Below are 24069 nucleotides of genomic sequence, written 5' to 3' on the forward strand. Positions count from 1 at the left end.
TTTTTTTTTTTTTTTTTTTTTTGAGACGGAGTCTCGCTCTGTCGCCCGGGCTGGAGTGCAGTGGCCGGATCTCAGCTCACTGCAAGCTCCGCCTCCCGGGTTCACGCCATTCTCCGGCCTCAGCCTCCCGAGTAGCTGGGACTACAGACGCCCGCCACCTCGCCCGGCTAGTTTTTTGTATTTCTTAATAGAGACGGGGTTTCACCATGTTAGCCAGGATGGTCTTGATCTCCTGACCTCGTGATCCGCCCGTCTCGGACTCCCAAAGTGCTGGGATTACAGGCTTGAGCCACCGCGCCCGGCCTTCTTTTCTTTTTTCAAATCAAGCAGCCTCCTGAGCCATAATAGGTGCAGAGAGACTCTCATGTGACATGATTTTATATGCACATAATCCCAAGGAATCTATAAAAAACCTCCTACAACTAATAAATGTGCTTAGTAAGGTTGCAAGGTTAATACACAAAAATCAATTGTATTTTTATATACTGGCAACAAACAATTAGAGAATCTTTTTTTTTTTTTTTTTTTTTTTTTTTTTTTTTAGACAGAGTCTCTCTCTTGTTGCCCAGGCTGGAGTGCAGTGGCCTGATCTCAGCTCACTGCAACCTCCACCTCCTGGGTTCAAGCAATTCTACTGCCTCAGCCTCCCAAGTAGCTGGGATTACAGGCATACGCCATCACACCTGGCTAATTTTTGCATTTTTAGTAGAGATGGGATTTCACCATGTTGGCCAGGCTGGTCTCGAACTCCTGATCTCAGGTGCTCCCCCAGCCTGGGCGTCCCAAAGTGCTGGGATTACAGGTATTAACCACTGCGCCTGGCCAAAAATAAAAATTTTTAAATGGCATTTATAATAGCTCAAAATATGAAATAATTAGATACAAATCTAATAAAATATGTTCTGTGTTGTATGCTGAAAAGAATAATGAAAGAAATTAAAAGAAGATTTAAATAAATGGTGAGCTATAGGTGTTCATGATTGAAAGACTTAATGTACTAAAGACACTGATTCTTCCCAAATTAATCTATAAATTTCACACAATCAAAATCTCAGCAAAGGTAGTAATTGCACCTATTGAACCTGCAGTTCCAACTACTGAGGAAGGTAAAGTAGGAGGATCACTGGAGCCCAGGAGTTCAAGGCCAGCCCGGGCAACACGGCAAGACCCTATCTCAAAAAAAAAAATCTCAGCAGAATTTTTTTGTAAATGTAGACAAGCTGATTCTAAAATGTTATGGAAAATCAAGGGAACTAAAATAGTCAAAACAATTTTGAAAAAGATCGAAGTATTTAAATATTTTTATTTACTTATTTAATTGTTTTGAGATAGGGTCTCACTCTGTCACCCAGGCTGGAGTGCAGTGGTGCAGTCTCGGCTCACTGCAACCTCTGCCTCCCGGGTTCAAGCAATTCTCTTGCCTCAGCCTCCTGAGTAGCAGGGATTACAGGCACGCACCACCATGCCTGGCTAATTTTTGTATTTTTAGTAGAGATGGGGTTTTACTATGTTAACCGGGCTGGTCTTGAACTCCTGACCTCAAGTGATCTGTTCACCTTGGCCTCTCAAAATGCTGGGATTACAGGCATGAGCCACCACACTCGGCCTAAATCTTTTTATTTAAATAAAAATAAAACTCAAGGTCTCCTTCTGTTGCCCAGGCTGGAGTGCAGTGGTGTGATCACAGCTCACTGCAACCTCTAACTTCTGTGCTCAAGCAATACTTCTGCTGCAGCCTCCCAAGTAGCTGGGGCTACAGGCATGCACCACCATGTCTGGCTAATTTTTTTTTTTTTAATTTTGTAGAGGAGACTTGGGGGGAAGGTTGGGAGTAGGGGTGAGGGATAAAAGACCACAAATAGGGTTGCAGTGTATACTGCTCAGGTGATGGGTTCACCAAAATCTCACAAATCACCACTAAAGAACTTACTCATGGCCAGGTACGGTGGCTCATGCCTGTGGTCCTGGCACTTTGGGAGGCAGAGGTGGGTGGATCACCTGAAGTCAGGCATTCGAGAGCAGCCTGGCCAATATGGTGAAACCCCATTTCTACTAGGGATGCAGAAATTAGCCAGGCGTGGTGATGCACGCCTGTGGTCCCGGCTGCTTGGGAGGCTAGGGCGGGAGAGTTGCTTGGACCCAGAAGGTGGAGGTTGTGGTGAGCTGAGGTCGCACCATTGCACTCCAGCCTGGGCAAGAAGAGGAAAGCTCTGTCCAAAAAAAAAAAAACCACCTTATTCATGTAACCAAACACCACCTGTATATATGGAAAACTTTTTTTAAAACAATTTAAAATTGTAGAGACAGGTTCTCGCTATTTTGCTCAGACTGGTCTTGAACTCATGGTCTCAAGTGATCCTCCCTCCTTGGCCTCCCAAAGTGTGGGGATTACAGGCGTGAGCCACAGAACTCAGCCTAAAATTTTTAAGACTTACTGTATAACTACTGTAATCAAGAAATTGTGGCCGGGTACAGTGGCTCATGCCAGTAATCCCAGCACTTTGGGAGGCCAAGGCGGGCAGATCACAAGGTCAGGAGATCGAGACCATCCTGGCTAACACGGTGAAACTCTGTTTCTACTAAAAATACAAAAAATTAGCTGGGCGTGGTGGCGGGCGCCTGTAGTCCCAGCTACTTGGGAAGCTGAGGCAGGAGAATGGTGTGAACCCGGAAAGCGAAGCCTGCAGCGAGCCGAGATGGCGCCACTGCACTCCAGCCTGCGCGACAGAGTGAAACTCCATCTAAAAAAAAGAGAAAGAAATTGTGTTGGCTATGTGCTCATGCTTGTAATGCCAGGACTTTGAGAGACCAAGATGGGAGGATCATTTAAGGCCAGGAGTTCAAGAGCAGCCTGGCAAACATGGCAAAACTCCGTCTCTACTAAAAATACAAAAATTATCTGGGTGTGGTGTCAGGCGCCTGTAGTCCCAGCTACTCAGAAGGCTGAGACACAAGAATTGCTTGAACCAGGGAGGCACAGGTCGCAGTGAGCCAAGATCACACCATTGCACTCCAGCCTGGGCAACAGAGTGAGACTCTGTCTCAAAAAAAAAAAAAAAAAAGAAGGAGAAGGAGAAGAAAAGAAATTGTGTTATTTGCAAAGGCATAGACACATAGATTCATGTAACAGAGAGTAGACAGTCAAGGAGAAATGCAGACGAATATGGCCAATTGATTTTTGACAAAGGTAAAAGGGAAATTCAGTGGAGAGACAGCAGTCTTTTCAACATATGGTGCTGGAACAATTGGAAATCCATATGCAAAAAAATTATATATATATATATGTAGAACTACACCTCTCATCTCACACAAAAATTAGCTCAAAATGGATCCTAGATCTAAATATATAAAATATAAAACTATAAAATTTTTGGAATAAAGAATATGAGAAAAATCTTCATAACATGGAATTAAGCAAAGAATTCTTAGACATGACATCAAGAGCACAATACATAAAAGGAAATATTCATAAATTGGACTTCATCAAAATTAAAAGCTTTTTCTCGATTTATAGGCACTGTTCAGAGAATTAAAGAAAAGAGCAAGACTGGGAGAAAATATTTTTGAAACATATATTCAACAAAGAACTTGTATCCAAAATATATAGAATGCTCAAAACTGAACAATAAGAAAACAACCCAATTTTAAAATGTAAGTATTTGTAAGTATTTATTTTTTATTGATACATAGTACTTGTACATATCTATGGGGTGTGATTTTATATCCCATATTGATATGGAAGAGGGGCAGGGAAGTGCAGGGAAGGGAAGGGCGTGGTCCCTAACTAGGGCTCCATCCCTGGGCCTGTGCCTGCGGACCTAGGTGAGAACAAGCATTTCTGTTTTTCTGCCCAAATGTTGCATTTCCCAAGACCATCCTGGCCCACCACACCCCCATCCTGTGCCTATGAAAACCCCAAGACCTAGCAGGCAGGTACACAAGTGGTTGGACGTCAGAGGATCACATCAGCAGAACACACATGTGGCTGGACGTCAAGAGGAGCACAACAGTTGAAGAGCGTGCGGACAGACACCAGCAGACCATCGACCACGGAACTACTCAGAGTTTGGCCGCCAGGGCGGTTGGAGGAGGGCGCGGGCTGAGGGGAAAAGCACCTTCCCATTCCATCTGCCTTCTGGCTCCCCCATCTGCTGAGAGCTACTTACACTCAATAAAATCTTGCACTCATTCTCCAAGCCTACGTGTCCTCGGATTCTTCTAGTACGCCAAGGCAAGAAACCCCAGGACACAGAAAGCCCTCTGTCCTTGTGATAAGGCAGGAGATCTAATTGAGCAAACACAAGCCCCCTGTGGACGACTAAAGTAAAAGAGGACACGGTAACACATGCCCACTGGGGCCGCAGGAGGGGTAAACACTTACCCTGGACACTGCCATAGGGGAGAGCCCCACAACCAACCCATCTGCTTGCTCCCCCTAGGGGTTTGAGCAGCAGCGCACTGAAGAAGCAAGCCACTCTCCCATTGCATGCCTTGTTAGGGGGATAAGGGAATTTTTCCCATTTCAATATATATGTTGTGTGTGTGTGTGTGTGTATATATGTATGGTATAATTATATGTGATTATATGCATGGTATACATGTAACTGTATATGTACATGTATGGTGTATATATAATTGTATATGTATATATGTATGCATACATATATACATATAATTATACCATATATATACATATAATTATGCCCCTAGATATGTACAATTAATTCTATGTACATATAAGTATACATATATATGGTACACTTATATGTATGATATATTACTTATATGTATGGTATACATATAAGTACATACATATAAGTAATATACCATATGTATAAGTCATTGTGTATAATTATATATACATATAATTATACCCCATATATATATAACATACATATATATGTTTTATAATGATCAAATAAGGGTATTGAGTGTGCCCACAACCCCATGCATTATCATTTATTTGTGGTGAGAACATTCAAAAGCCTCTCTTCTAGCTATTTTGTAATATACAATACCATACTGTTAACCTTTGTTGCAATAGAACACCAGAATTTATTCTGCCTGTCTAATTGTAACTTTGTACCTGTTGACCAACTTATCCCATCTTCCCGCCATCCTCCCCTCCCCAGTCTCTGGTAACTCTACTCTCTGCTTCTATGATATCAACTTTTTTTTTTTTTAATCCCACATAGGAGTGAGATTATGCAGTATTTGTCTTTCTGTGTCTGGCTTATTTCACTGAACATGATGGCCTCCAGGTCCATCCATGTTGTTGCAAATGACAAGATTTCATTCTCTTTTATGGCTGAATAGTATTCCATTGTGTACATATACCACATTTTCTTCATTTATTCATTGTTGGACTCCCGGATTGATTCCATATCTTGGCTATTGTAAATAGTGGCTGCAATAAACATGAGAGTGCAGGTATCTCCCTTATGTACTGATTTCATTTCCTTTAGCTATGTACCCAGTAGTGGGATTGCTGGATCATGTGGAAGTCCTTTTTTTCTTTCTTTTTTTTTTCTTTTCCTTTTCTTTCTTTCTTTCTTTTTTTTTTTTTTTTTTGAGATGGAGTCTTGCTCTGTCGCCCATGCTGGAGTGCAGTGGCATGATCTTGGCTCACTGCAACCTCTGCCTCCTAGATTCCAGCAATTCTCCTACCTCAGCCTCCCAAGTAGCTGGGACTACAGGCACGCCTGCCTAATTTTAGAGATGGGGTTTTTTAGTAGAGACAGGGTTCCACCATGTAGGCCAGGCTGATCTCAAACTCCTGACCTCAGGTGATCTGCCTGCCTCGGCCTCCCAAAGTGCTGGGATTACAGGCATGAGCCACCGCACCTGGCCTGGAAGTTTGAGGAACTGCTATCCATTTTTCTATAGTGGCTGTACTAGTTTACAATTTCACCATGGTGTGTAAGTGTTCCCTTTTCTCCATATCCTCATTGACACTAATATTTGCTGTGGGTTTGTGATATATGATGATGTTAGTGGTAGGTTTGTCATATATGGCATTTATTGTGTTGAGTTACATACCTTCTATGCCTAATTTGTTGAGTTTTTTTGTTTTGTTTTGTTTTGTTTTGTTTTTTTGAGACGGAGTCTCGCTCTGTAGCCGGGGCTGGAGTGCAGTGGCCGGATCTCAGCTCACTGCAAGCTCCGCCTCCCGGGTTTACGCCATTCTCCTGTCTCAGCCTCCCTAGTAGCTGGGACTACAGACGCCCGCCACCTCGCCTGGCTAGTTTTTTGTATTTTTTAGTAGAGACGGGGTTTCACCGTGTTAGCCAGGATGGTCTTGATCTCCTGACCTCATGATCCGCCCGTCTTGGCCTCCCAAAGTGCTGGGATTACAGGCTTGAGCCACCGCGCCCGGCCCATTTTAGGTTTTTTTTATCATGAAGGGATGTTGAACTTTATCAAATACTTTTTCTGCATGTATTAAAATAATGGGTTTTTGTTTTTGGGGTTTTTTGAGATAGAGTCTCACTCTGTTGCCCAGGTTGGAGTGCAGTGGCACGATCTTGGCTCACTGCAAACTCCACCTCTCAGGTTCAAGCAATTCTCGTGCTTCAGCCTCCCAAGTAGCTGAGATTACAGGTGTGCACCACCACACCCAGCAAATTTTTAAATATTTTTAGTAGAGATGGGGTTTCACCATGTTGGCTAGGCTGGTCTCAAACTCCTGACCTCAGATGATCCACCCACCTCAGCCTTCCAAAGTGCTGGGAATACATGCGTGAGCCACCAAGCCCAACCTTTTTTTTTTTGTTAATGTGATATATCATATTGATGTGCATATATTGAACCATCCTTGCATCCCTAGGATGAATCCCACTTGTTCATGGTGAACTATATTATTGATGTGCTTTTGAATTTAGTTTGCTAGTTTTTTTTTTTTTTTGGAGTCAGGGTCGGGTCTTACTCTGTCACCAAGACTGGAGTGGAATGGTGCAATCATGGCTTACCACAGCTTTGACCTCCCAGGCTCAAGTGATCCTCCCACCTTAGCCTCCTGAGTTGTTGGGACTGCAGGTGCATCTTCTCTAATTTTTTGTAGAGACAAAGTCTTACTATGTTGCCCAGGCTGATCTCTAACTCCTGGCCCCAGCAATCCTCCCACCTCAGCCTCCCAAAGTGGTGGAATTATAGTCATGAGCCACTGCACCCAGCCTTCCAGTTTGCTAGTATCTTCTTGAGAATTTTGCATCTATGTTCATCAGGGATATTGAACTGTAGTTTTGTTGTTGTTGTTGTTGTTTTGTCTTTGTATGGTTTGGAATCAAGGTAAAGGTGGCATCTTAAAATGAGTTTGGAAGTATTCCTTTCTTTTCAATTTTCAGGAATAGTTTGAGAATAATTGACATTAGTTCTTCTTTAAATGTTTGGTAGAATTCAGCAGTGAAGACTGGGTGCAGTGGCTCATGCCTGTAATCCCAGCACTTTGGGAGGCTGAGGCAGGCAGATCATCTGAGGTCAGGAGTTCAAACCAGCCTGACCAACATGGTGATACCCTGTCTCTACTAAAAATATCAAATAAGCCAGGCATGGTGGTGCATGCCTATAATCCCAGCTACTTGGGAGGCTGAGGCAGGAGAATTGCTTGAACCCAGGAGGTGGAGGTTGCAGTGAGCCAAGATTATGCCATTGTACTCCAGCCTGGGCAACAAGAGATAAACTCCATCTCAAAAAATAAAATAAAATAAAATAAAAAAAGAATTCAGCAGTGAAGCCATTGGGTCCTGGATGTATTTATATTTTGGAGTCTTTTGATGGCAGACTTTTTATTACAGTTTCAATTTCTTCACTCATTATTGCTCTGTTCAGATTTTCTACTTCTTCATCATATAATCTTGGCAGGTTGTATTTGTTCAGGAATTCAATCTTCTAAAGTTTGTTGGCATATAGTTGTTCATGATAGTCTCTTATGGTCCTTTGTAGTCCTGTGATATCAGTTGCAGTGTCTTCTTTTTCATCTGTCATTTTATTTATTTGAGTCTTTTCTCTTTTTTGCTTGGTTAGTCTAGCTGAAAGTTTGTTAATTTTTTTTTCAAAAAACCAACTCTTCATTTTATTGATCTTTTGAATTTTTTTTTTAGTCTCTATGTTTTTATTTCTGCTCTGTGCTTTATTATTTCCTCCCTTCTATCAATTTTAGGTTTCATTTTTTCTTGTTTTTCTAGTTTCTTGAGGTGCATGGTTAGGTAGTTAATTAGAAATATTTCTTCTTGGTCAGGCATGGTGGCTCACACCTGTAATCCCAGCTCTTTGGGAGGCCAAGGAGGGTAGATCTCTTGAGGCCAGAAGTTCAAGACCAGCCTGGTCAACACAGTGAAACCCCATCTCTACTAAAAATACAAAAAAGGCTGGGAGCAGTGGCTCGTGCCTATAATCCTAGCACTATGGGAGGCCAAGGCGGTGGATCACCTGAGGTCAGGAGTTCCAGACCAGCCTGGCCAATATAGTGAAACCCCGTCTCTACTAAAAATACAAAAATTAGCCCGGCGTTGTGGCGGGCGCCTATAGTCCCAGCTATTTGGGAGGCTGAGGCAGGAGAATTGCTTGAAGCCAGTACCCAGAACCCTGTAGCCCAGCTACTCAGGAGGCTGGCAGGGGATCACGCCATTGCACTCCAGCGTGGGTGACAGGGAGCTAAGGCATGAGAATTGCTGGAGCCTTGGAGGTGAAGGTTGCTGAGATCGCGTCACTGCACTCCAGCCTCGGTAACAGAGCAACAGAGGAAGGAAGGGAGGAAGGGAGGAAAGGAGAGAAGGAGGGAGGGAGGGAGGGAGGCAGGCATAACCCCACATATAAAGGAACAGTTAAAAGTCATTCCCCATCAATGCTCTATTTGCCAGAAAGCTTCACCCCACTGCAACACTAGACCCCCTTCTTTCCCAACCCATCAAGCCAGGGGACACCTCCCAGGACAGGACTGGCAAATTGATTTTACCCATATGCCCCCAGTAAAACAAGGTTTGATTTCTGGCTGGATGCAGTGGCTCACACCTGTAATCCCAGCACTTTGGGAGGCCATGGCAGGTGGATCACCTAAGGTCGGGAGTTCGAGGCCAGCCTGACCAACATGGAGAAACCCCATCTCTACTAAAAATACAAAATTAGCTGGGCATGGTGGCGCATGCCTGTAATCCCAACTATTCAGGAGGCTAAGGCAGGAGAATCGCTTGAACCAGGGAGGCGAAGGTTGTGGTGAGACAAGACTGTGCCATTGCACTCCAGCCTGGCAACAAGAGCGAAACTCCATCATAAAAAGAAAAAAGAAAGAAAGAAAGAAAACAAATGAATCAGCCAGGCACGGTGGCTCACACCTGTAATCACAGCACACTGGGAGGCCGAGGCAGGCAGATCACTTGAGGTCAGGAGTTTAAGACCGGCCTGGCCAACATGGCGAAACCCCATCTCTACTAAAAATACAAAATTAGCTGGGCGTGGTGGCACACACCTGTAGTGCCAGCTACTTGGGAGGCCGAGGCAGGAGATTTGCTTGAACCCAGGAGGCAGAGGTTGCAGTGAGCCACCGAGATCATGCCATTGCACTCCAGCCAGGGCGACAAGAGCAAAACTCCATCTCAAAAAAAAAACAAAAGAAAAAGAATGAATCAAGCTTCCTATCTCCCAGAGCTCTCCTCCTATTCGTTAGGACTTAATCTTTCAGCCAGTATAAACTATTGAGACTTCAGGGTAAGAAAGACACATGTAACTTGTGACCTACATCTACTGCTTGAAATATTGAGACAAATTTTCAGATCTATCTGTGGGGGTGGTTGGAATATCACATCTCAAAATTATCACACATCCTTACAATTTTTGGTGATATCATGAATCCTATCATTTTTTCAGCTCCCAAGGAAGTTAGTAGTGATGATGAAACCACCTTTACAAATTTATGACTGAGACCATGAAAGAGATCTAACGTAATGGACTCCATCTTGCTTCTCACCTTTAAACTGTCCTTGTTCCTTCCTGGGCATAGGCTGAACTAACTTTGGGAGGAATTTAGTTTATAGTTTAAAACAAAGACAATAATAGCCCTTTCCCAAAACAAACCTCCTTCTTGCCTGGAGACTAGATTGCCTTTGTAGGACTAACAAATTAGCCACAAGATTAGAAATTATGGTTTAGGAGTCATGCAGCTGGAGGCCAAGATTCTGACCTTCCCTAAACTGCTCCTAAGATCAGTGCTTGAGATATTTTGCAGACTCTGCACTTGATGGATCAGATGGTACTACCCAGATCGATAAACAGGATCATCTGATCTTGTGGCCCCCATCAGGGAACTAACTCAGCGCAAGAGGACAGCTTCAATTTCCCATTATTTCATCTCCTATCTAGCCAATCAGCACTGCTGGCTCACTGGCTTCCCCCCACCCACCAATTGTTCTTAAAAACTCTTGATCCCCAAATGTTCGAGGAGACTGATTTGAATAATAATAAAACTCCAGTCTCCCGCACAGCTGACTCTACGTGAATTACTCTTTATTGCAATTCCCGTCTTGATAAATGGATTCTGTTTAGGTAGCAGGCAAGGTGAGCCCACTGGGCAGTTACAATGACATCACTTGCCTTTGGATGCCCACTGAACCAGGACTGATTTCTGGGTTCCAATCTAATCCCAGTCACTGAGTTGCTGTGTAACTTGGGGCAAATTACCTTTATCTTCTTGCCTTCAGCTTTTCCTTTGGTAAGAAGGGAGTATTAGAGGAAAGATCATTTCAGTAAGGTCCCTTCTAATCCTAACAGTCTAAATAGATTATTATGAATATTAGAAGGTAATAATAAATGTTGGAGAAATTAACTTCAGTTACTCGTATAATATTTCAAATTACCAAAGGGTTTATATTAGATTTGAGGCTAACTCCAAAGGATGTTTAAGGACCATAGCAGCAAGGATCAGGAGGCCCTTTTGGTCTGGACCTCACCTTCACAAGGGCCTCAAATTTAGATTTTTGAGAATATCTCCTTTAAAAGTAATTGTCAAATATAAGTTCATCATTCAACTTTTTATATATATATTTTAGAATCCTCTTATGCCTTTAGGAATAGCACAGTTAGTTGATCCTATACTTTTTTAGATGTTGAAAGTATTGTTAAAAACATTTAAAAATACCATTATTTTTGACACGCAGTTTAAGGTTATTTTAATTTTTTTTTTTTTTTGAGGCAGAGTCTCTGTCGCTCAGGCTGAAGTGCAGTGGTGGGATCTCAGCTCACTGCAACCTCTGCCTCCTGGCTTCAAGCGATTCTCCTGCCTCAGACTCCCGAGTAGCTGGGATTACAGGCGCCCGTCACCATGCCCTGATAATTTCTGTATTTTTAATAGAGACGGGGTTTCACCATGTTGGTCAGGATGGTCTTGAACTCCTTAATTCAAGCAGTCCACCCGCCTCGGCCTCCCAAAGTGCTGGAATTATAGGCGTGACCCACCACGCCCAGCCTGGGGTCATTTTAATTTTAATGTACTAATGAAAGATGTCTGAACTCCCTACCTCTGAGGATAATTTCCTTTTACTGGAAATTTACTCGGCACCTGGCACTTCACTAACATTGCCTTTTTTTTTTTTTTTTTTGAGTCCAGCTTCTGCAGAAGCCTGCCGAATCTTTACAAACCTACGATGCAGCCACTACAATTATCCCCATTTCAAGGACGAAGAAATTGAGATTTACAGAAGTTGTCAAATCGCTTACTAGCACACAGCTAATAAGTGGTAAGGCCATCTCTCAAATACAGGAAATCTAACTGCCTTGCCTGAGCTCTGAGTCAAGGGTCCCACTTTGGCTGCCAGCCAGCGACGACTTCAAGGCTAAAATCCTGTGCGGGCCGTAAGGACTCTTCCCCTCCCTCTCTCCCACGTTTTCAATCCCAAGGTCGCCCTTCCCAACGCAGGGAGTTGGGACCACCCTGGGCCAGCGGCCCTGCGCATGCTCAGCCGCAGAGCACGACGGGAGAGGGGCGTGGCCGGCGGGGCCGTTTCGCTTCGAGATTGAGAAGCTTTGCGCGGCGGGCGTCTCTGAGAGAAATTAGTAAGCCTCCTCATGCGGCTCTGGTTTCGGTCTTTACTCCTGCGCCTTACTCGAAAGGGGCAGGGTTTCTCCTGTCGGTCGGAGGGAGGATGAGGCGTCGGGTCGGGGTTTTAGAGACGGGACTTTGAGTGCAGATTCCGCCAGATGGGGGTCGGGAACTCCGGGCCAGGCCCTGACCTGGATTGTGTTTGTCGCCCCCTTTAATCTTACCCTCACAGATTCGGGGGGTTACTGCTCCCCGCTTCCAGCGATTCTTGCCGCCTCCTGCTCCTGTGTCGTAACTGGGCCTTCAGACTTTGGTCTCCCTCCGCAGCCTCCGTTTCAAAAGCCCTCATCACACCTGTAGCTCTCCTTCATTAAGCAGTGATTTTTCAAAAGTTTGACTCCTGGCGGGGCGCGGTGCCTCACGCCTGTAATCCTGACACTTTGGGAGACCGAGGCGGGCGGATCACTTGAGGTCAGGAGTTCGAGAACAGCCTAGTCAACATGGCGAAAACCCCGTCTCTACTAAAAATACAAAAATTAGCTGGGCTTGGTGGCAGGCGCCTGTAATCTCAGCTACTCAGGAGGCTGAGGCAGGAAAATCGCTTGAGTTGTAGGCAGAGGTTGCATTTAGCCGAGATCGTGCCACTACACTCCAGTCTGGGCGACAGAGCGAGACCCCGTCTCAAAAAAAAAAAAAAAAAGAATGAAATGTTTGCTGAACCCCAAAAGCACAGTTTGAACGCTGCTGATTTACAAGATTAATTTTAAGGTATTTGGTATCAGGGACCTTCCTGACATGACCCATGACCCATGTCTACTTTTCCAGCTTTCCAGTTCCTTTTACTGGCACTCTTGCATTTGTACTTTATCTGCAACAATAGTCCCGCTCCTTCTAGTTCCCATGTATTTGTGCTTTTTTTCTTTCTTTCTTTTTTTTTTTTTTTTTTTTTTTTTTTTTGGAGACAGGGTCTCGCTCTTTGGCCCAGGCTGAGTGCAGTGACAAGATCACGGCTCACAAGCAGCCTCAGCTTTCCGGGCTCAAGCGATCCTCCCACCTGAGGCTCTAGAGTAGCTAGGACAACAGGTGCTCCCCACTACGCCCAGCTAATTTTTATATTTTTTTTAGAGACAGGTTATCTCCATGTTGCCTAGGCTGTCTCGAACTCTTGAATTGAAGCAATCCACCCGCTTCGGCCTCTCAAAGGGCTGGGATTACAGGCTTGAGCCACTGTGCCCGACTATTTGTGGTTCTGTACCTACTGTCTCTATACCAGGAATATCCCCCATTATTGGTTGGTAGTAGACACTTTAAAACCCAGCTCAAATTTCACCTCTCATTTCTTCTCAGTACCTTGTATATACTTACTGGTTGGGACATCCTGCTCATCAGTGTAACCCCGTACCGAGGCACTTCAGAAATGATGGCTCCCCATTGCCTGCAGAATTAATCAGGGACATTTTAGTTTGGTTTGAAAAGCATATAGCCTTCTGCCTCCAGCCTTCCCATCAGGCTAGTAAAAGACCTTGCAGAACTCAGTTGAATAAGATAATTTTCTTTTTTTTTTTTTTTGGAGACAGTTTCACTCTTGTCGCCCAGGCTGGAGTGCGGTAACGCGATCTCAGCTAACTGCAATCTCCACCTCCTAAATTCAAGTGATTCTCCTGCCTCAGCCGCCCAAGTAGCTGGGATTACACCACACTTGGCTAATTTTGGTTTAGTAGAGACAGGGTTTCACCATGCTGGCCAGGCTGGTCTAGAACTCCTGACCTCAGGTGATCCACCTGCCTCGGCCTCTCAAAGTGCTGGGATTACAGACAGGAGCCACTGTGCCTGGCTAGATAAAATAAATCTTAGCAAAGTGTAATGTATAAAGAAGTGGTATAATGCAAAGAAATAAGAGGAGTATATCTGCTTCCGGACTCTATGTTTTGTTTTAGCTTGTGTCCATACCACACTATCTTAATGTACTGTAGCTTTATAAGCCCTTCCAACTTTTTTTTTTTTTTTTTTTTTGAGATTGTCTTGGTTATTCTAGGCTCTGTATGCACATTATATATACATTAGAATTACCTTGCAAATTCCACAAAAACCTCTGCTGGGATTTTCTTCTACAGCTTAATTAGGAGAAAAATTAACTTAATATTGACTCTTTCCATCAATGAGCATTTATTTAGATCTTCCTTAATTTCACTCAGCAATGTTTTGTTTTCACTGTAGAGTTCTTTAATAGCTTTCATTAGAGTTATTCATATACTTGATATTCATGATACTGTAGAAATGGTTATTTTTATATTTTTCTGTTCTAGTGCAAATAAATAAAATTGATTTTTTTTTTTTTTTGAGACGGAGTCGCGCTGTGTCACCCAGGCTGGAGCGCAGTGGCGCAATGGCTCACCGCAGCCTCCGACACCCACATTCAAGTGATTCTCCTGTTTCAGCCTCCTGAGTGGCTGGGATTACAGGTGCCCACTGCCACGGCTAGCTAATTTTTTTGTATTTTTAGTAGAGACGGGTTTCAGCATGTTAGACTGGCCTTGAACTACTGACCTCAGGTAATCTACCCGCCTCTGCCTCCCAAATTGCTAGGATGACAGGTGTGAGCCACTGTACCTGGCCAAAATTAATTTTCAAATGTCTTGCTAAGCTTAATAATTTGGAGATTCTTTTGAATTTTCTTTGTACAGAATCATGTCATCCATGAATAATAACAATTTTACTTACTTTTCAAAGTTTGTCTTTTATTTTTTCTTGCTTTATTGATCTGACTAGAACTTCTACTACAATGTTGAAGATCAGCGATAAGAAAAATTCTAGAATGCGGATCTTGTATTATCCTATGATTCTGCTGAATTCACTTACTCCAGTAGTTTCTTTTACCGGGATTGAGTTGGGGGAGGTTCCTTAGAGTTTTCTATATGCAGTCATGCCTACAAATAAAAACAGTTTTCTTCCTTTCCAATTTCTTTTTTTTTTTTTGAAACAGAATCTTGCACTGTCACTCAGGCTGGAGTGCAATGGCGTGATCTGGGCTCACTGCAACCTCCACCTCCTGGGTTCATGCAGTTCTCCTGCCTCAGCCTCCCGAGTAGATGGGATTACAGGCATGCACCACCATACCCAGCTAATTTTTGTATTTTTAGTAGAGATGGGGTTTCACCACATTGGCCAGACTGGTCACGAACTCCTGACCTCAAGTGATCCGCCTGCCTCAGCCTCCCAGAGTGTTGGGATTACAGGCATGGGCCACAATGCCTGGCCTCCTTTCGAACTTTTATGCTAAATTCCCATCTACTATTTTACTTTAGCTTAAAGAATTTCCTTTAGTGGCCGGGCATGGTGGCTCACGCCTGTAATCGCAGCACTTTGGAAGGCCGAGGCAGGTGTATCACCTGGGGTCAGGAGTTCCAGACCAGCTTGGCCAACAGGTGAAACCCCTTTTTTACTAATAACACAAAAAATTAGCCAGGAGTGGTAATGCATGCCTATAATCCCAGCTACTCAGGAGGCTGAGGCAGGAGAATCCCTTGAACCCAGGAGGTGGAGGTTGCAGTGACCCGAGATTGTGCCATTGCACTCCAGCCTGGGCGACAAGAGTAAAACTCTTGTCTCCAAAAAAAAAAAAAAAAAAGAATTTCCTTTAGCATTTCTACAGTGTTTTCATTTATCTGAAAGCGTCTTTATTTTGCTCTTAATCTTGAAGGATATTTTTATTGAATATAGAATTTTAGGTAGATTTTCCCCAGCACTTTAAAGATACTGCATTGGCTTCTGAAGTTTCATTGTTTTCTTTTCTTTTCTTTTTTTTTTTTTTTTTAGACAGGGTCTCACTCTGTCCCCCAGGCTGGATGCAGTGGCATGATCACAGCTCACTGTAGCCTCACCCCCCCCAAGCTTAAGCAGTCCTACCACCTCAGCCTCCCGAGTAGCTGGGACTCCAGATGCACACCATCACACCCAGCTAATTTTTGTTTTTAGAGATGGGGGGTCTCACTATGCTGCCAGGGACTGGCCTCGAACTCCTGGGCTCAAGCAGTCCTCTGTCCAATACCTCCCAACATGTTCAAATTACAAGTGTGAATCACCACACCCAACCTTCTTACTGCTTTTAAGATTTTCTTTTTGGTATTCACCAGTGTGACTATGATATGCCTACTCGCTTTTTTCTTTATATTTGTCTTATTTGTGATTCACAGAACTTCTTGAATTCATGTGGTTTGATGTTTTTCTTCAGTTTTGGAAATTGTCCCAAAAAATGGTAGGTATTTTTTGTTATTTTTTTCTCGAGACAGTATCTCATCTGTTACCCAGGCTGGTGTGCAGTGGTGCGATCATAGCTCACCATAACCTGGAACTCTTTCCTGGGCTCAAGTGATCCCCCAGCCTCAGCCTCCCATGTAGCCTGTACCACAGGCATCCACCACCATGCCCAGCTAATTTTTCTAATTTATTTATAGAGATGAGGGTCTCACTATGTCACCCAGGCTGGTCTCAAACTCCTGGACTCAAACTCCTGCCTGGGCCTCCCAAAGTCCTGGGATTACAGGCGTGAGCCACCTTGCCTGGTATTTTCTTTCAAATATTGCTTCTTTTGCATTGTCTATTTTCTCTTTTTCTAGAACTGAATAAGAGATCCCACATGGCACATTATTCTAGATTCTTATTCTAGAACTGAATAGGAATCCCACATGGCACATTATTTCAATTTTCCATCCTTTTATCTCTGTGCGTCAGTCTACCTTCTAGCTTGTCTTCACTAATTTGATGTTCATCTATTGAATTCTTAATTTCCTCACTGTGTTTTCCAATTCTAGATTTTCCATTTAACTCTCTCTCTCTCTTTTTTTTTTTTTAATGGATTCCAGGTCACTGCAGAACTTCTCCATCTTTTCCTCTATTTTCTCAAACATAACCAAGTCCTTGCCTGACAAGAACAATATCTGAGTCACCTGTGGGTTTGTTTCTGTTGCATTTTTTTTCAGTCAGTTTTGGGATTTTAAAAATTCCTCTTGGTCCATAAATTGTTATTAGATTCTGGATATTTTGGATGAACATTATTAGCATCTGGATGTACTTCCTTCAGGCTAAGGTTGCCATTAGGCAGGTGGATAGTAGTAGCAGATGACATTGATCCTGTTGATTACAGGCCTTGTTAAGGCTGTTCTATTTCAGTTTGTCCTTTCTTCTTGGAAGTGGTCTCTTTTCTTCTTGGGGCATGGCCATTACTCCTAGAGCAAGGCCCTCCTTGAGTCTCAACCAGAAATCCAGGTCTTTACCAAAACCCCTCTATCTTGCTAGTCTTTTTTTTTTTTTTTTTTTTTTTTTTTTTTTGAGACGGAGTCTCGCTGTGCTCCCAGGCTGGAGTGCAGTGGCGTGATCTCGGCTCACTGCAAGCTCCGCCTCCCGGGTTCACGCCATTCTCCCGCCTCAGCCTCCCAAGTAGCTGAGACTACAGGCGCCCGCCACCACGCCCGACTAGTTTTTTTTGTATTTTTAGTAGAGACGGGGTTTTACCATGTTAGCCAGGATAGTCTCGATCTCCTGACCTCGTGATCCACCCGCCTCGGCCTCCCAAAGTGCTGGGATTACAGGCTTGAGCCACCGCGCCCGGCCTATCTTGCTAGTCTTAAATTTCAACTCTCAACTCAGCATAGCTGCTATAATCTTATCAGCTCTTTGACATTTAACTGCTCTTTGACGTTTAACTGTTAAGTTTTTGAAGTCTCACTCTGTAAATGTGCAGTTTAGGAGTCAGCCAATGACTTGGAGGAGAGGAGATTTGTATGCACATTATTTTTCTGTGGTTTCCTCCTCTCCCAGATTGTGCCTCTTGAGTTCCAGCTACTTTAGAATCCAGTACTGCTAACTGTCTCCTGCTGTTTTCTGCTTGGGTTTCCACTATTTTGTCGTGGAAAGTCCCCTTACCAGTAAATAAAGTCTGTTAAATTTTGTAATTGATTCTAGTAAAAGGATTTAGTATGCTAAAGGCTACTCTACTATGCCTGGATTTATCCATTTTTTGTTTTGTTTTGTTTTGGGTTTTTTTGGAGACAGAGTCTCCCTCTGTTGCCCAGGCTGGAGTGCAGTGACGTGATCTCGGCTTACTGCAACCTCCGCCTCCTGGATTCAAGCAGTTCTCCTGCCTTGGCCTCCCAAGTAGCTAGGATTATAGGTGCCTCCTGCCATGCCCAACTTTTTTTTTTTTTTTTTTTTTTGAGACAGAGTCCCAGGCTGGCACAGTCTCAGCTCACTGCAACCTCTGCCTCCCTAGTAGCTGAGATTACAGGCATGTGCTACCATGCCCTGCTAATTTTTGTATTTTTAGTAAAGATGGGGTTTTACCATGTTGGTCAGGCTGGTCTTGAGCTCCTGACCTCAAGTGATCCTCCCACCTTTGCCTCCCAAAGTGCTGGGATTACAGGTGTGAGCCACTGTGCCCGGCCCTGGCTAATTTTTTTTATATTTTAAGTAGAGACAGGGTTTTACCATATTGGCCAGGCTGGTCTTGAACTCCTGAACTCAGATAATTTACCCGCATTGGCCTCCCAAAGTGCTGGGATTACAGGTGTGAGCCACCATGCCCAGCCCCATTATTTTTTTTTTTAAGACAGTCTCGCTCTGTGCCTAGGCTGGAGTGCAGTGGTACAGTCTTGGCTCACTGCAAGCTCGGCCTCCAGGGTTCACACCCTTCTCCTGCCTCCGCCTCCCGAGTACCTGGGACTACAGGCGCCTGCCACCACACCCGGCTAATTTTTTGTAATTTTAGTAGAGACGGGCTGTCACCGTGTTAGCCAGGATGGTCTCGATCCCCTGACCTCGTGATCCACCTGTCTCGGCCTCTCAAATTGCTGGGATTACAGGTGTGAGCCACTGCACCCAGCCCCCATATTATTTTTAATTCTTGCTAGTCTGATAAAATCTGGAGTTCAGTTGATTTACAAACTGCGTAGGATCTGATTAGGCAGAAATGACTTGCAGGAAGGAAAGCAGTATGGGGACAAGTAAAGTGAGGAGATTAAGGTGCAGCTGATTCTTTGCCTTGACATCTGTCTGTCTTTCCCTCTGGCCCAAAGAGGAGGATGGTGTTTTCTCCTGTGGTTGTTGTAGATCTCCCTTTGGCTGCAGCTGTCATTTGCTGATGCTGAAAGCACCTCCTTGACTACATTCCAGCTTGAGGGACAATAGCCCCCTTCCTTGAACAGTCATTCCTAGGGCTCTCCTGGGCCTGCCCATTCCTGCCTTTGTTGTGGCACATGCCAGCCACCTAGCTCTAATAGGGAATTGTTGTTAAATCAGTATTCTGCACCCCTCATTCCCAGTCTAGTTTTGAAACATACTTGTGGTTGGGGTGCTAGGTTCACACTGGCCCCTAGCCTTTGTGGGGTCCTTGCTAAGGTTATGAACTCTGTGTCTAAATATTTAAAAGTTATAAATTAAGCTAACACATCACGGAATAAAATGAGTTCCATCCTCCTACTGTGACAAATACACCTTTGTAATGACCAAATAGAAAAATACATGTAAGGCCGGGTGCGGTGGCTCAAGCCTGTAATCCCAGCACTTTGGGAGGCCGAGGCGGGCGGATCACGAGGTCAGGAGATCGAGACCATCCTGGCTAACATGGTGAAACCCCGTCTCTACTAAAAATACAAAAAACTAGCCGGGCGTGGTGGCGGGCGCCTGTAGTCCCAGCTACTCGGAGGCTGAGGCAGGAGAATGGCCTGAACCTGGGAGGCGGAGCTTGCAGTGAGCCGAGATCGCGCCACTGCACTCCAGCCTGGGTGACACAGCGCGAGACTCCGTCTCAAAAAAAAAAAAAAAAAAAAGAAAAGAAAAATACATGTAAAGCTGTGGTTTTCAGGACTGAAAGTAAGCAAATTATCAATGATGTCAGAATTCAATTTTGTGTATTATGTTTAAACATTGTATTTGGGTCACTCATGGTAAATTGTTATCACAGAAAATATAGAAGATTTGAATTTCATTATATAAATCACTGTCGGCCGGGCGCGGTGGCTCAAGCCTGTAATTCCAGCACTTTGGGAGGCCGAGACGGGCGGATCACGAGGTCAGGAGATCGAGACCATCCTGGCTAACACAGTGAAACCCCGTCTCTACTAAAAATACAAAAAATTAGCCGGGCGTGGTGGCGGCGCCTGTAGTCCCAGCTACTCGGGAGGCTGAGGCAGGAGAATGGCGTAAACCCGGGAGGCGGAGCTTGCAGTGAGCCGAGATCGCGCCACTGCACTCCAGCCTGGGCAACAGAGTGAGACTCCGCCTCAAAAAAAAAAATAAAATAAAATAAAATAAATCACTGTCATCCATAATATGACTTTTTAAAAAATCATTTCTTCAAGTTATATTTATAGTCATACAGAATTTTAAGGTTTTTCCCCAAAATTTTCAATATTGGGTTATTAGTTTATTTTATGTATTTATTTTGAGATGGAATCTTACTCTGTCATACAGGCTGGAGTGCGGTGGCGCAATCGTATCTCACCGCAACCTCTGCCTTCCAGGTTCAGGTGATCCTCCTGCCTCAGCCTCCTGAGTAGCTGGGACTACAGTCTGGGCTATTACTTGTAAAAAACAGAAAGTTGGCCGGGCGCGGTGGCTCAAGCCTGTAATCCCAGCACTTTGGGAGGCCGAGACGGACGGATCATGAGGTCAGGAGATCGAGACCATCTTGGCTAACACAGTGAAACCCCGTCTCTACTAAAAAATACAAAAAAACTAGCCGGGCGAGGTGGCGGGCGCCTGTAGTCCCAGCTACTCAGGAGGCTGAGGCAGGAGAATGGCGCAAACCCGGGAGGCGGAGCTTGCAGTGAGCTGAGATCCGGCCACTGCACTCCAGCCCGGGCGACAGCGCGAGACTCCGTCTCAAAAAAAAAAACAAAAAACAAAAAAAAACACAGAAAGTTTGTTGCTAAATTTGTTCAGCTCTCTCTCCAATCAAGATTATAACTTTATCTGTAGCAGTAAAAAAATAGTCTCTATATAAATTAGTTTTGAGATTATATGTCTGTGCATCTTACTCATCGTCATGCAGTTTCCTTTCATTATTGTAGCTGCCTTATATTTCATTGAAATCTCATGCAAATTTTTTTTTCAATTGAAAAAAATTTTTTTTTTTTTTTTAAGATGCAGTTTTGCTCTGTTGCCCAGGCTTGAGTGCAGTGGCCCGATCTCGGCTCACTGCATCCTCCACCTCCTGGGTTTAAGAAATTGTCTGCCTCAGCCTCCCGAGTAGCTGGGATTACAGGCTTCCACCACCACGCTTGGCTAATTTTTTTTGTATTTTTAATAGAGATGGGGTTTCACCATCTTGGCCAGGCTGATCTTGAACTCCTGACCTCGTGATCCACCCACCTCAGCCTCCCAAAGTGCTGGGATTACAGGCGTGAGCCACCGCGCCGGCCTTTTGTTTGTTTGTTTTGAGATGGAGTCTTGCTGTGTTGCACCCAGGCTGGAGTGCAGTGGCACGATCTCCGTTCACTGCAGCCTCCGCCTCCCAGGTCAAGAGATTCTCCTGTCGCAGCCTCCCAAGAGCTGAAACTACAGGTGTGTGCCACCACACCTGACTAATTTTTCGTATTTTTAGTAGAGATGGGGTTTCACCACGTTGGCCGGGCTGGTCTCGAACTCCTGACCTCAGATAATCTGCCCGCCTCAGGCTCCTAAAGTGCTGGGATTACAGAGGTGAGCCACAGTGCCCACCCAAAAATTCATTTTTTAACAGTAGTTTGAACCATCAGGGTTATATAAATACTATTTACTAATTTTCCAGGAAGAATCTGGATGATATCCCCTGGAGGTCTATATGTGTATCTGGAAATAACTCTTGAAACTTGCATTTTCTTTTCTTTTTTTTTTTTTTTTTTTGAGATGGAGTTTCGTTCTTGTTGCCCAGGCTGGAGTGCAGTGGCACAATCTCGGTTCACTGCAACCTCTGCCTCCCAGGTGCAAGTGATTCTCTTGCCTCAGCCTCCCAAATAGCTGGGATTACAGGCATGTGCCACCACGCTCAGCTAATTTTTTGTGTTTTTAGTAGAGACGGGGTTTCTCCATGTTGGTCAGGCTGGTCTTGAACTCCCAGCCTCAGGTGATCAGCCCGCATCGGCCTCCCAAAGTGCTGGGATTACAGGCATGAGCCACCGTGCCTGATCTTGAAACTTCCAATTTCTTTGTGATCTCCTGTTTTACTTTAAGAATGAATGTGGGCTGGGTGTGATGGCTCATGCCTGTAATCTCAGCACTCTGGGAGGCTGAGGCCGGTGGATCATGAGGTCAGGAGTTCGAGACCAACCTGGCCAAGATGGTGAAACCCCGTCTCTACTGAAAAAACAAAACTTCCCGTCTCTACTAAAAAACAAAACATAGCCAGGCGTGCTGGCAGGCGCCTGTAATCCCAGCTACTCAGGAGGCTGAGGCAGATAATTGTTTGAACCTGGGAGGCGGAGGTTGCAGTGAGCTGAGATTGTGCCACTGCACTCCAGCCTGGGTGACAGAGAGAGATTCCGTCTCGGAAAAAAAAAAAGAAAGAATGAATGTGAATTTTGTTGTGTGCTCTATCATATTTCTCTCTTCGGTTTAAATTAAAATATTTTATGGCTGGGCGCGGTGGCTCACACATGTAATCCCAACACTTTGGGAGGCCGAGGCGGGCGGATCACAAGGTCAGGTGATAGAGACTATCCTGGCCAACATGGTGAAAACCCGTCTCTACTAAAATACAAAAATTAGCTGAGCATGGTAGCGCATGCCTGTAATCCCAGCTACCCAGCATGCTGAGGCAGGAGAATCGCTTGAACCTGGGAGATAGAGGTTGCAGTGAGCCGTGATCACACCACTGCACTCCAGCCTGGTGACAGAGCAAGACTCCATCTCAAAATGTGTGTATGTGTATATATGTGTATATATTTTATATTACTACCAAGTAGTATTGCCCAGCAGGAAGATGTGCAGCATTCATCCTTTGACTATTAATACCTGTACTCTGTCATACTGTGATTTAGCCCTAGTTTGGAAAGATGAGTAGGGCTATGTTAAAAGGAAATCTGTAGGAATTATTTTACTCTAATGTGCATCTTGTTGGAAAAGGAAGTAATAGATCTGTCACTAATACATGTTTTGCTCTTCTTATAGCCATATGTTGCATTGCATTTTCCCTTGCCTCAGAAATTTTCAGGATGCTTTCCTTTTTTTCTTTTTGAGACAGAGTCTCACACTCTTGCCTGAGCTGGAGTGCAATGGCGAGATCTCGGCTCACTGCAACCTCCGCCTCCCAGATTCAAGCTATTCTGCCTCAGCCTCCTGAGTAGCTGGGATTACAGGTGCCCACCACCACGCCCAACTAATTTTTTGTATTTTTTAGTAGAGATGGGGTTTCACTATGTTGGTAAGGCTGGCCTTGAACTCCTGACCTCCTGATCCACCCACCTCAGCCTCCCAGAGCTCTGGGATTTCAGGCGTGAGCCACCGCGCTCAGTCTCCACTATTTTTATGTTTGTATGATGACATGTTTGAAGGGGTTGCAAGATGCCAAAGCTCATAGGTACTTTGTTTTGTTTTATTTTGTTTTGTTTTGTCTTACAAATAGCAGTAATTGTACCTCACGTAAACTTCATTGGCTATGATACCACCACTGCACAAAACTTGGTGCTTTCTTTTTAACTGATGTTTAGACTTGCATGGCGTATGTAGTTTCAGGTGAAGGGAATCTACCTAATGACGAATAGTTAATTATTAGTGAGTTTTGCTTTACTACTTGTGTGTAGTGCTCAAATGGGCTGGACAGAGGCTGTATGAACTATTTATTGCACTTGACACTCAGGCCTTATTTAACTTTTTGTGTTGGGATAGGAACTTTCAGCAAAAGTTGAGCTAAAGATGGAAATGAGGGAAGGTGGTTGAGCCCCAATCACAGAAATAAAAAATAATGGCAGGATTACTTGGGTCTTTCGTGTACTAACCCAGAATAAAACCGTAGTCCTGGAATTACTCCTATAAGAGATTTTTTTGTTTGTTTGTTTTTCTTTTTTGGA

The 24069-nt window shown here is 44.2% G+C and overlaps 1 protein-coding gene and 1 long non-coding RNA gene across 4 annotated transcripts in view; one reads left to right on the plus strand and one right to left on the minus strand.

Moving 5' to 3' along the window:
- LOC116268974 overlaps positions 1 to 15047 on the minus strand; it is a 35241-nt gene extending 20194 nt beyond the window's left edge. The window contains exons 1-2 of the long non-coding RNA XR_004176302.1: positions 14750 to 15047; positions 13394 to 13463 (exon numbers count right to left, since the gene is read on the minus strand). This is a non-coding gene — a long non-coding RNA (uncharacterized LOC116268974). The remainder of the gene's footprint in view (positions 1 to 13393; positions 13464 to 14749) is intronic.
- ZMYM1 (zinc finger MYM-type containing 1) overlaps positions 11956 to 24069 on the plus strand; it is a 38927-nt gene continuing 26813 nt past the window's right edge. Inside the window, exon 1 of one of the 3 annotated variants that reach the window (XM_031650887.1) lies at positions 11956 to 12042. The gene's annotated coding sequence lies outside the window, so the exon portion shown is untranslated. Of the gene's footprint in view, positions 12043 to 15997; positions 16284 to 24069 lie in introns of those variants that run through there. The other 2 variants (XM_031650926.1, XM_031650943.1) reach the window with 2 other exon arrangements.

Source organism: Papio anubis, chromosome 1, assembly GCF_008728515.1.
Source record: "Papio anubis isolate 15944 chromosome 1, Panubis1.0, whole genome shotgun sequence".
Lineage (NCBI taxonomy): Eukaryota > Metazoa > Chordata > Mammalia > Primates > Cercopithecidae > Papio > Papio anubis.